The sequence below is a fragment of the Bos indicus x Bos taurus genome, chromosome 26, assembly GCF_003369695.1.
Source record: "Bos indicus x Bos taurus breed Angus x Brahman F1 hybrid chromosome 26, Bos_hybrid_MaternalHap_v2.0, whole genome shotgun sequence".
NCBI classification, from domain to species: Eukaryota; Metazoa; Chordata; class Mammalia; order Artiodactyla; family Bovidae; genus Bos; species Bos indicus x Bos taurus.
This window is the reverse complement of record NC_040101.1, coordinates 7931495-7945090: the sequence shown is the minus strand read 5'-3', so window position 1 is coordinate 7945090 and position 13596 is coordinate 7931495.

The window sequence follows — 13596 nt, the reverse complement described above, 5'->3', positions numbered from 1 at the left end:
GCGCCTGCCTGGATCCGTGCCTTTTCATCGATTCCCCTCACCGCCCTCCCTTTGCTGGCGAGAAAACAAGGTCCGAAGGGGTGAAACGCGGGACTGGACCTCCAGACCTGCGTTCTTCCCGGGGTTGCGCTTCCAGGCCTTTGCCTCGCGGAGCCTTCCGTGTGTGCTGGCCGCCCGCCTGTACTAGCTCCGGACAGGAGTTGCGGCCGCCGTGCCCTTGAACTCTGGTGTGCTGCAGCGCTTGTCTCCACTGCAGCGGAGAGCCCATTGCCTCCTCCTCGTGGCTGCTGGTAGATACTGAAATGAGGGCAAAACGCTCTGTAAATTTGCGGCGCCCTGCACAATCCGTTAGAAAACCCAGAAGTGGGAATGCACAGGCCAGGGTAATAGCCGCTGCTGCTGCTGCTAAGCCGCTTCAGTTGTGTCCGACTCTGTGCGACCCCAGGGACGGCAGCCCACCAGGCTCCCCCGTCCCTGGAATTCTCCAGGCAAGAATACTGGAGTGGATTGCCATTTCCTTCTCCAATGCATGAAAGTGAAAAGTGAAAGTGAAGTCGCTCAGTCGTGTCCGACTCTTAGCCACCCCGTGAACTGCAGCCTACCAGCCTCCTCCGTCCATGGGATTTTCCAGGCAAGAGTACTGGAGTGGGTTGCCATTGCTTTCTCCACAGGGTAATAGGCTCGGGGTAAAAGAATATGCCTGCCAATGCGGGAGATGTAGGAGATACAGGTTCCATCCCCGGATGGGGAAGATCCCCAGAGAAGAAAATGGCAACCCACTCCAGTATTCTTGCCTGGGAAATCCCATGGACAGAGGAGTGTGGCGGGTTATAGTCCATGAGGTCCCAAAGAGTCGGATATGAGCACGCAGGCCATCTCATGTTAGAACCGGAAGAGACCATGCCATCGTGTAGTCTACACCATTTTTGTTACATATTGGGAAACAGCTGGGAGTGAAAAAAGCAGCTTACCGAGGGTTATCCCACGCTTCGGCAGACTCCTGCGTGCCGGCCACCCCTCTCTGAGGGCGGTTGCAGAGCGTCCCCAGAAATCCGACTGCACCTCAGCCTGCGTTCCCTTAGACTGCCCTAACCAGGCAGGGTCCCATCTGGAAATGAGTGGCACACTCCAAAATGGAAAATTGAGGTGTATTTGTTAAAGGAATCATTTAAGTGTAAAGGCATAAACCACAGGGGCAGAGGAGCAGCCTGGGGCTAGTGCACCAGGAAGGGCCATGGTCAACCGTAGTCCTAAAGGGACTGTTTCCAGGATCCGAAGACAAAGAAAGGGAACGCCACCTGCCTGGGCAGAGGTCTTCAGTGACCTCCTAGGAAGGGAGCTGGGGTAAGCAGGATCCTGACCTCCCCTCTCCTTCCAGGGCTTTCCATGGACTGAGCCCATTAGGAAGCCAGAGACCTAGGGAGCTGGGCGACGGCAGTCCTTGCAGGGCAGCCTCCTGGCAGGCAGGCTGGGTGGGGAAGGGTGGAGATTACATGGGCAAGAGGACAATTGGAAGTCATTCAACACAGACAGCCAGCTAAGATTAAACCTTAGGTGAGTAGAAAGAAAAGTCAAAGCTATCTGGTAAAGGCTGGAAAATGTGTGGGCACAGAAGCCACACTGTAAACAGCAGAGCCTGTGTCTGCTGATGTCCAGAGCTAGACACCAAAAAGGGATTCAGTCCTCGTGATTCCATCTGTCTTAGACCAAGGTCAGTTATTCTCCTTGTTACGGCTGTGCCCTCCCTAGAGTGCATTGAGAGCAGGACTCTGCCTTTTATTTTTATTTTTTTGATGTGACTTCTTAACACTGAAAACAATGTGATCAATCTCTTGGAAGTTAGGTCATTCAGAGAGGAACTGTTTCTCTGTGGTCCTCCCTTATAAATCTGGGCAGGTGTGTCATGCAGGCCCAGCTCTGGGAACACTTACAGAGCCCAGGAATCTCCAATTCAACATTGGCAACTAGGAACAGGTGTTGCTCAGTTCATGAAGGGGGCATGACACCCAAGATCTGAGTAACATCAAAACTGTGTTGCAATGCCTTTTGGACTTATAGTTAAGGTCCTCTTGAACTAAAACCTTTTCATAGGCCAGAAACTGCTGAGAATGTCTGGGTCTTATCTCTTGTCTCTTATCAGAAAAACGAAACAGGTACAGAGAGCATGAAATATTTTATGGTTTTTCTAGCTAGTTGAAAAATAACTAGCAGTTGTTTTTTTAGCTTAATATGCCCTGGGAGACCTAGATTTGAAAGCAGCTTGTTTTCAAACAAGAAACAGAGCTGCTCTGTTTGTATGCATTTTATTTATAGTCAGCATATAGCATGTAAGGACAGAGCATTCATTGGAAAGATTTTTGAGCCTCTAAAACTACTCATAGACTCAAGTAATTGACTAAATGGGAACCATAAAACTGGATGATATAAAGAGTGGCCCCAGGACTTCACACACACACACACACACACACACAACTTCCCTGGTGGTCCAGTGGTTAAGAATCGGCCTGCCAATGCAGGGGACGTGGGTTTGATTCCTGGTCCCAGAAGAGCCCATCAGCTGCAGAGCAGCAAAGCCCCATGGGCCACAACTATTGAGCCTGTACCCTGGAGCCCGTGAGCCACAACTACGGAGCCCATATACCGTAACTACTGAAACCCCAGTGCCTGGAGGCCTTGCTTAGCAACAAGAGAAGCCTCCACAACAAGAAGCCTGTGTTCTGCAACTGGAGAGCAGCCCCTGCTGACCACAGCTAGAGAAAAGCCCATTCAGCAAAAAGACCCAGTGCAAGCAAAAAAAAGACTGATCCGATCGCATATATCCAACACCTTCGTTCATTTCTTTAGTTCACTCAACAAATGTCCCTTGAGTCCCTGCGTGCCTGACCCTGCAAAGGTTTTCCCATCAGGCAAGAGCAGGTGGACCTCTCTATTAGAAGGGAGAAGTTCAGGAAATGCTCCTTCAAGAGCTGAACTCTGGCCATCTGAAAAAGCTGCAACTACACAAAAAAAGGAAAAAAGTCTTCATTTTCTTATACAGGCAACTCTCAATGATTCTATGACCAGAGAAGTAGCTGACGGATTATGCCTGCCTCCTGCTTTCCGTTACTTCCTCTATTGCCCAGTTTGTTGTTATTTATTATTAGGATAGCCTACATATATGTGGACTTGAAATGATTGAAAAGGAAAATCCATGCTGACAGTCAAGGAGAAGGTCTTGTAATGAGACTCAGAAAACATTTGGTGAGGTTTACCCAGCAAGAGAAAAAATTTCCCCCGATTATGTTCATCCTAAAAGATACCGTCCAGCAGAAGACTTGGCAATATGCTTACCTCATGCCTCCTGCTGTTCTGCACTAAGCAGGGGCAGGCCTTTATATCTGGAGGAGAGTAAACCTCTTTACAGCCAGATGGCAGGGGTCTGTTAGAGGCAACGTAAGCAGAACAGTAAGGAAGGTTAAAGAAGGATATAGGGGGTAAATGTTCTGAACTTAAATCTGAACTGGAAGGGGAAGGGGAAGGAATAGTTAGGGATTTTGAGATGGACATGTACACACTGCTGTATTTAAAATGGATAACCAACAAAGACCTACTGTATAGCACAGGGAACTCTGCTCAGTGTTACCAGGCAGCCTAGATGGGAGGGGAGTTTGGGGGAGAATGGACACGTGTGTTAATGGCTGACTCCCTCTGCTGTGCACCTGAAAGTATTCCATTTTTGATCAGCTATACTCCAATTAAAAAAAAACTGAACTGGGGACAATAGGTAGAGATTCAGAAATAGTGCAGTTAAAATATTGGTTCTGCTATAAGGATATGCCTACTAGGGGCGCTTCATTTCTCTCCTCCTCAGCTGAATTTCACGTGAAACCTCCAACTACAGCTTCTATCCTTCCCCACATGACACCTTTCCTGACTCCCCAGTCAGAAGAGTCCCCCTTACCTTCAGCACACTGTCCATCTGTCATAGAACTGCCTGCACTCATTGCTTGACTACTGTATATCTCTAGCTCTGTGTATATCTTCCCAACCAGACTATAATTTTTTTTTTTTTTTAGCCATGCCACATGGGACCTGGGATCTTAGTTCCCCAAGCAGGGATAGAAGCTGTGCCCTCTGCCATGGAAGCACGGAGTCCTCACCACTGGATCACCAAGGAAGTCCCCGGACTATACATTCTAAAAGGTAGAGCCTGTCTTGCAGGACCTTTAGAGCCTTCCAGGACCCATCTCTGTATTGCTTTTAGGAGGAATAGTATTCTACACTTGCTCCAACTTATCTTTATTCCCCTGGGCAGGAATTAGAGGCAGAATAAGACATTGGACTATGATCCTGGGATTCTAAACGGCTAGCTGGCCCAAAGCCCTCCCCACTCCTAGAACAGTAAACCCCCAAAAGCTTGGGTTGAAAGAAGAATACTTCAAACCATTGTTGTACAAAAAAAAAAAAAAAGGAATTCCAAGTTAAACAAATGACAACCAAATTATACTTTAAATGTGCCATTAAAACATGATCTGTACAAAAAAAAAATCATGATCCATTAACACCTTGCCAAGTGCTGAAGGGTTGTCACTGGGGCCTGGTAAGTTTATAAAGTTATGTGCTGCAGAAAAGGTGATAAACTACATCTTAAGTCAAGTGAAATGTGAGATCTGGAACGGAGCTGGGTCCAGAGAGGAGGCTGTGAGAGGATCTCTGGGGTCAGTGACCACAGATGAAGAACACTGTGTGCCTCTAAGGCTGAATCAGGAACGGGAACAGAAAATACCAGAAGAGGGATGGAGGTGAACCAGGCCAAGTGATGGCTATTTACATCTGTTCAGTAGCAAATATTTTATAAGACTCAATTCATGGAGCTGAAAAGTCAGCCAAGTCTCAATACTGAAACATAATAAGTATTTTGTTTTGAATATATGAATTAGAGATATAAGTACATACTAGATGTTAGAGCTGAAAAGCCTTAAAGACCTAATCTAGCACTTTAAAGGACAGAGAAATCCAAGATTCCAAGGTAAAGGGCCAAAGCCAGTCACCACATAAGTAACAGGTGATAGGACAGCCGAGAAAACTAGGGGTTCACCTCATCACGGGTTGTATTTCAGACACTTGATCAGAAGTAAGACTTTAAGAATAAAAAAGTTACAAAAATCAGTAAGGAAAGAAGTAACTACAAAAATAAGTAGTGAATTAGCAGCATTTATTTGGAAAATGCACTGCTCATTAATTAAAAAATAATAGAAACCTCAAGTGCTAGTTAAATATTTACATCCTTATCTAGTCTGATACTAAGAGGTTCGGTGCATTTTGCAATGATTTTTTTTTATTATTGATTCCATGAAGGCTAACTGAGTGTGAGCCTTGATAACAGTTATTACTTTTCTTTTGAGAACTTTAATTTTAACTCTTTTTAGCTGGACTATAAAAACAAAAACAATGACAACCCCCATCCCTCCCAGAAAACCTGATACATTCGTTGAAAATAATTCATACTTTTCTGCTAACATTGTTGAGTTAGATGTGATTTTTAAGACTTTTTAAATTTCAAAGTTAAATGTTATTAAATAAACATATTAAAATATATTATAAAATCATTTCATCTTTGTTGAAAACACTGTTTTGCTCTGTATTTTGCCAAGAGTTGTTCACATATAGGAAAGTCAAGTCACAGACAGCAATGCCAGTCTGGTGTTTGAGTCACCAGCACACTCTCTCTTTGTGGCTGTTACATTCCTAATAGTGGTATGTGGTCCTTCTCTTTTCTTTTGACTTGGATTTTCCTCCAAAAGGATTTGAGTGATAAAGATGAATTAAGTCTTTAAATTAGGGATGAGAAATTACACTCTGCCCTGACACCTGAAGTTTGACTCACTTCACTGACTGAACAAACGACTTTTGTGTTCTGACATCTGTATTGATTTCTTTTTTAATGTGTGTTTGTTTGGCTCTGTGGAGCCTCAGTGGTGGCACGCTGGATCTTCACCGTCACGTGGGACGTTTCCTTGTGGCGTGCACGTCCTCTAGTTGCGCACACGGGCTCCGCAGCCGCATCTTGCAGGCTTACTTGCCCCCAGGCATGTGTGACCTTCGTTCCCCTACCAGGGACTGAACCCATGCTCCTGGCATTGCGAGGCAGATTCTTGACTGCTGGACCACCAGGAAAGTCCCATCTGTATTCATTTAAATATAGATTAAAGCACCAAGAGATCTCCACTACCTTGGTCTCTCCATTTTTATGAACAATTCAGCTTGAACTATTTATATAGTGTCTTCTAACTCACAAAAAGGGGCTTCCCAGGTGGCTCAGTGGTAAAGAATCAACCAGCCAATGCAGGAGATTCAGGTTCAATCCCTGGGTCGGGAAGATCCCCTGGAGGAGGAAATGGCAACCCACTCCAGGATTCAGACCTGGGAAATCCCACGGACAGAGGAGCCTGGTGGGCTACAGTTCATGGGGCTGTGAAAGAGTCGAATACAAGTTAGCGAGTATACAACTAAACAACAATACACACAAAAAAAGCTGTGCGAAGCTCTGAGAGAATCAAGGGATGGAATAAATTGCTCCAATGTATTCAATCCTAACCCCTGAACTTCAGGGATGTGAATCTGACTGTGGTCACCGGTCCAGTAAATGTGTTAGAGCATCCAACATCCAGGTCATCACGGTGGCTAAGATGCAGGCTTTGGAATCGGAACACCCAGCAGTCAGTCCTGACTCCACTGATCTTACCTGGATAACCTGAGACCCTGTGGGCCCACTTACCTATCTTGTTAACATGGGTACCCAGAAGATCACCAATAGATGTGACGCTGTAAAACATCCAGTCGCCTCTGAGTCACCCCGCAGCTCAATGTCTCGTGGCATTGTTGTTTTTATTTGCAATGATGAGTAAAGGTTCTTTTCCAAGTCAATGTGATCATCGTCTGGCCTTGAATCTTCCCTCTTCTACAGATTCGTACTGAAATCTAAGTAAATTATTTATTACACTTAGAATGCCAGGAAAGTATTGATTGAAAATGCAAGAATATTTTACCCCTGGGATCTAAAGTAAATTTTATTCTAACTTTTAGTAAAAAAAAATCTTTTTTACTATTACCTGTTCCCAGTCTGGCCCTATGTCTCTCCTTGGGGTTTGGGAAGTCCTACTGGACTGATCCTCACTCTGAACTGGCCTTCTTCTAGTAGATAAACAAGTCTTGGTAATACCTTCCCACATGTGTTAATTTTCTAAAGGAAGCTTGAGATAAATCCAGGGAAGTAGGTAGCCTAGCTTTCCACTGGTCAGATTCTCCCCTTAATTTCCAAAGACTGAGGGAATTCCCTCGTGGTCCAGGGGTTAGGAGTCTGCTTTTCCACTTCAGGGGGCACAGTTTTGATTCCTGGTCAGGGAACTAGGATCCTGCATGCCTCACAGCACTGCCAAAAAAAAAAAAAAATCCAAAGATTGATAATAGAAGGAACTTTAAGTTCAGTTCAGTTCAGTCACTCAGTCATGTCCCACTCTTTGCAACATCATGGACTGCAGCACACTAGGCCTCCTTGTCCATCACCAACTCCCGGAGGTGGCTCAAACTCATGTCCATTGAGTCGGTGATGCCATCTAACCATCTCATCTTCTGTTGTCCCCTTCTCCTCCTGCCTTCAATCTTTCCCAGCATTAGGGTCTTTTCCAATAACTCAGTTCTTGGCATCAGGTGGCCAAAGTATTGCAGCTTCAGCATCAGTCCTTCCAATGAATATTCAGGACTGATTTCCTTTAGGATGGACTGGTTGGATCTCCCTGCAGTCCAAGGGAGACTCAAGAGTCTTCTCCAACACCACAGTTCAAAAGCATCAATTCTTTGGTGCTCAGCTTTCTTTATAGTCCAACTCTCACATCCATACTGACTACTGGAAAAACCATAGCTTAAAACTCAACATTCAGAAAACTAAGATCATGGCATCCAGTCCCATCACTTCATGGCAAATAGATGGGGAAACAGTGGAAACAGTGACAGACTTTATTTTGGGGAGGCTCCAAAATCACTGGAGATGGTGACTGCAGCCATGAAATTAAAAACACTTGCTCCTTGAAAGAAAAGCTTTGACCAACCAAGACAGCATATTAAAAAGCAGAGACATTACCTTGCCAACAAAGGTCCGTCTAGTCAAAGAAGGCAATTTGGAAACTTTCAAATTACACGAAGTATCTATAGAACTACTTGCCTCTGTGACATTTTCTCCCTGAAGCAGCTTATTTTTGTTTTGTAAATAGTTAATACATTTACTTAATTTACTGCTGCTGCTGCTGCTGCTAAGTCGCTTCAGTTGTGTCTGATTCTGTGTGACCCCATAGACGGCAGCCCACCAGGCTCCCCTGTCCCTGGGATTCTCCAGGCAAGAACACTGGAGTGGGTTGCCATTTCCTTCTCCAATGCATGAAAGTGAAAAGTGAAAGTGTGTCGCTCATCGTGCCCTACTCTTAGCAACCCTATGGACAGCAGCCTACCAGACTCCTCCGTCCATGGGATTTTCCAGGCAAGAGTACTGGAGTGGGTTGCCACTGCCTTCTCCGTATTTCATTTACAAATCAAAGCAAATTAAAAAGTACACACTGAGAGGTCTTATCTGCCCCAAGCCCATCTAGCCCTTGTCACCACCTAGGACAGCCCTTCACATTAACATCGTGTTTATCCCTCCAATGGTTCTTCTTGCAATAGAGGTAAATGTAAATACATGTCATTATTTCCACTGCTTTACAACACCTGAGACAGCAGATTATGTGTGCTCTTTGTACCTTGCCTCTTCACATGCCCTGGAGCTCTATCTGTGTCAGTATGGAGAGGCAGTCCTCATTCTTTTGTTTATAGCTGCGTTAATGGCCCTATATTGCTGGACACGTGGATTATTCCAATCTTTTGCTATTACAATGTCACAATAGATAACCTCGTTTCTGACATTTCGTGAAAATATATCTGTAGGATGAAGTCCTAGGAGTGGGTCAAAGGACTGGCCTCCATTTCCAGTTTCAAGGCTAAGATTTCAAATTCCGGGGCTCGGAGGAGAGTGAAGCAGGCCACTCAGTCCGTGTCTTGGACTGGTGCCGGTCTCTGCAATGAGATGGTGCAGAAATTGAGAGCACTGAGAAAACTCAGAGCAATTTTTCATTGCTGTGACATCCAAGCACATGATCATTTTTAGAAATTGTTGATTTTTACTGACTGTATCCATGTAACTCCTGAGAAGAAAAATGACTTCTGTGACTATGCAAAATCACCAACAGCTTTTTTAGTAAAATGAGATTTTCCTTCATATCATTTTAAATTCTGTCAAGTTTGTTATACAGACTTCTGAAAAAAGTTGAAAAATAGCACTATCTCTAAACATGAAAGAGTAAAACAAAATTAGACTAATTCAAAAGTGAAAACAGAGAATTTCCTGGTCTAGTGGTTAAGAACTCGCTTTGCCACTTCCTTGCTAGTACAGTGGATGAGAGTCCTCCTGCCAAGGCAGAGGACAAGGGTTCAGTCCCTGGTCTGGAAAGATTCCACATGCCTCAGGGCAACTGACTCGGTGTCCAGAAACGACTGAGCCCGAGCTCTAGAGCCCATAGGCTGCAACTACTGAAGCCTGTGCACTGAATAAATAAATTTAGATTAATTAACTTCATTACATTTTAAAAAACTCTGACTTGCAATGCAGGGGACTCAGGTTTGATCCTGGTTAGGGAAGTAAGATCCCACATACCACAGGGCAACCAAGCCCTCTCACCACAACTAGAGAAGCCCGTATGCTGCAATGAAAATGCAGTGCAGCCAAATTTTTTTTTTTTAAGTGAAAACATAGTTTAATAATTTAACAGCAGTTCTACCAGAAAATTGGATCACCTCTTGGTGGGTATTGCCCAAAAAGACCTACTAAAGCTGAAGGTTGGAAGAAGGACTTAATACTTGCAGCAAAGAGGAGCAAGGGGGACCTTTCCCAAAGCAGTGTCTCCCTGACAGCAAAATTTGGGAAGTTTTAAGCTAGGGGTACAAGCATATTCAGGAAGGGACTTGGGTAGTGTATGCATATTCATGAAGGGGCTGGAGTAGAGGAAAGTTCAGCATAGAATTGGAACAAAGGCCGGCAGAGTGCAAACTGCAGTCATAAAGGTCAGAAAAGGTCAACATCACCATTGCCTAGCTTCCAGCCAGTCTTGAGTCTTATCGTTCAGTTGCTCAGTCGAGTCCGACTCTTTGTAACCCCATGGACTGCAGCACTCCAGGCTTCCCTGTCCTTCACCATCTCCCAGAGTTTGCTCAAACTCATGTCCATTGAGTCGGTGATGCCATCCAACCATCTCATCTTCTGTTGTTCTCTTCTTCTCCTGCCTTTGATCTTTCCCAGCATCAGGGTCTTTTCTGATGAGTCAGCTCTTCCCATCAGATGGCCAAAGTATTGAAGCTTCAGCTTCAGCATCAGTCTCTCGAATGAATATTCAGGACTGATTTTCTTTAGGATTGACTGGTGTGACCTCCTTACTGTCCAAGGGACTCGCAAGAGTCTTCTCCAACACCACAGTTCAAAGGCATCAATTATTCAGCACTCAAACTTCTTTATGGCCGACCCTCACATCCATACATGACTACTGGAAAAACCATAGCTTTGATTATATGGACCTTTGTAGGCAAAGTAATGTCTCTGGTTTTTAATATGCTATCTAGGTTGGTCATAGTTTTTCTTCCAAGGAACAAACACTTAGTTAATTACTAAGCTTTAATTTCTAAGACCTGTTAAAGCACAAGCATTGTAGCCAGGCTTATATGACAAAATGGCTTATGTCAAGATAGCTTCTCTTTCGTCAAGAGAAGAGCTGTATCTGGCTCTTTTCCTCTGGGAACCGGCTACCGTAACTGCATATAGCAATTGGTGGAATACCAACATATTCCAATGTGAGAAATATAAGATTCACAAAATACAAGGAAGAATTGCCATGGGAAAGGGCAGAAGGTGGGGTGGGGGAAGTGCTCTCCCACGTGAAACAAGTAGATAATGTGTGTGTGGGAAGTGGTTCAGTCGTGTCCGACTCTTTGCAATCCATGGACTACATAGCCTGCCAGGTTCCTCTGTCCGTGGGATTCTCCAGGCAAGAATACTGGAGTGGGTTGCTGTTTCCTTCTCCAGGGGATCTTCCCAACCCAGGAATCGAATCCACGTCTCCTCAGCTTTTGCGTTGCTGGCAGATTCATTACCGCTGAGCACCCAAGAAGGCCCCAAGTAGATAACGATACAGTACAAAATGCAGTAGGTACTAAGTAATATGGGAATGGCTACCCACTCCAGTATTCTTGCCTGAAGAATTCCATGGACAGAGAAGCCTGGCGGGGTACGGGGTCACAAAGTTGGGCACGACTGAGCAACTAACACTTCCACTTTTCACTTTCACCTGTTCACAAAGGGATCTGGGCACTCAGGCAGAAAAGCAGTATGTCCGGACTCACCTTGTCTGCCAGTATACTAATCTCCAAAAAGTGGAAAGAAGGTGAAATACAGATATTCAGGAATAAAGTGTTATAAATTCTATCTAATTCTATTATCTCAGCCTTTTAAATATTCATTACCTTATCCTTTTATTTTTTATTTAAAATATGTACTTAGTTATTTATTTGGCTGATCCAAGTCTTAGTTGTGGCACACAGGATCTTCTAGCTTCGTTCTGGCACGTGGGATATTTTTAGTTGTGACGCTCGGAATCTTGATTTGATCCTTTTTTTAAAAATATTTATTTATTTATTATTTGGCTGCTCCAGGCCTTAGTTCCAGCACACAGGATCTTTACTTGCAGCATATAAACTCTCAGTGCAGCATGTGGGATCTTGTTCCCTGACCAGGGATTGAACCCAGTATTCTGGCCTGGAGAATTCCACGGACTGTATAGTTCATGGGGTCGCAAAGAGTCAGAGACGACTGAGTGACTTTTACTTCACTGTAAGTGCCCAGATGCTTCTGCAGGTGTGGTTGCTAAATATTTAAGCTTCCAACGAGAAACAGAGAGAACAAAGCATCTTATACGTGTCCTACCATGAAGGACATATATGTTCAAACATAGTATTTTTGCCCTGTAGAGTTGAAAGAAAAATTAGAAATCAGCTTGCAGATCAAATTACATGGGTATATATTCCATCAACAGATAGAATCTTGCTATTAGGAAGGCATGGATTTCTCTAAACTACTGAAGGTCATTTTACTTCAACTTATTTTAGAAAACCATGATGGAGCCTAACAACTTCATACAGGGGAAAAGCAGTTATGATTCATCTCAGGAAAACAAAGAACTGTGGTCCTTATCTCAGTAATATCATTAACTTTTGTGTTAGTCATGTTTTGCTGAGTTCTGGAAGCTATAAATGCCTGGGAAAACCTTTCAAAAACACAAACCAGATCTGTACAGCACAAGCATGGCAAAGGTGAAATTAGTGACATTTCCAGCCTGAATTCCAAATGACGTCAATGCCAAGACTGTTTCTTTGTACAGAAATTGCTGACGAGAAGGTCATGGCCTTTTTACACTCTATTGCACCAACAGCATACCTGTCTGTGCCTTTCACTCACCTGTTCCTCTCTCCCATGGCCAGTTAGAGCCTTCCTGTTGCATTCCCAGAGTTTAGAGTAGTGCCTGACACACAGCTGGTACCCAGTATGTGTTACAGAGGAAAGGACCATGTGTTTACTCTTTGGAACATGTATTTATTATAATGTACTATGTAAATAAGAGAGATCCAAGGAGATCCAATGAGTCCATTCTAAAGGAGATCAGTCCTGGGTGTTCTTTGGAAGGAATGATTCTAAAGCTGAAACTCCAGTACTTTGGCCACCTCATGCGAGTTGACTCATTGGAAAAGACTCTGATGCTGGGAGGGATTGGGGGCAGGAGGAGAAGGGGATGACAGAGGATGAGATGGCTGGATGGCATCACTGACTCGATGGACATGAGTTTGAGGGAACTCCAGGAGTTGGTGATGGACAGGGAGGCCTGGCGTGCTGTGATTCATGGGGTTGCAAAGAGTCAGACATGGCTGAGCAACTGAACTGAACTGAACTACGTAAATAAAGGGAGAAGGATAAAAGTGTTTTAAATACATGAAGAATACTTGAAACTCAACAACAAAAAGATAAATATCTGAATTAAAAAGAACAAACTGGGGGCTTCCCTGGAGACTCAGTCGTGAAGAGTCGTCTACCAAGGCAGGAGACACAGGTTCGAACCCTGGTCCAGGAAGATTCCATATGCCACGGAGCAACGAAGCCCGTGTGCCACAACTATTGAGCCTGTGCTCTAGAGCCCAGGAACCACAACTACTGGGGCTTCTCGCTGCAACTGTTGAAGCCCGCACACCCAAGAGCCCCTGCTCCACAATGAGAGAAGCCACCCCAGTGAGGAGTGCCAGCACCACGAGTAATGATAGAAGGTAGCCCCTGCTCGCCTCAACTAGAGAAAAGCCCGAAAGCAGCAATGAAGATCCAGCACAGCCATAAATAAATAAAAGTATTAAAAAGAATAAATGAGGGACCTCCCAGGTGGTCCGGCAGCTAAGACTCTGAGCTCCCAATGCAGAGGGCCCAGGTTCTATCTGTGATAG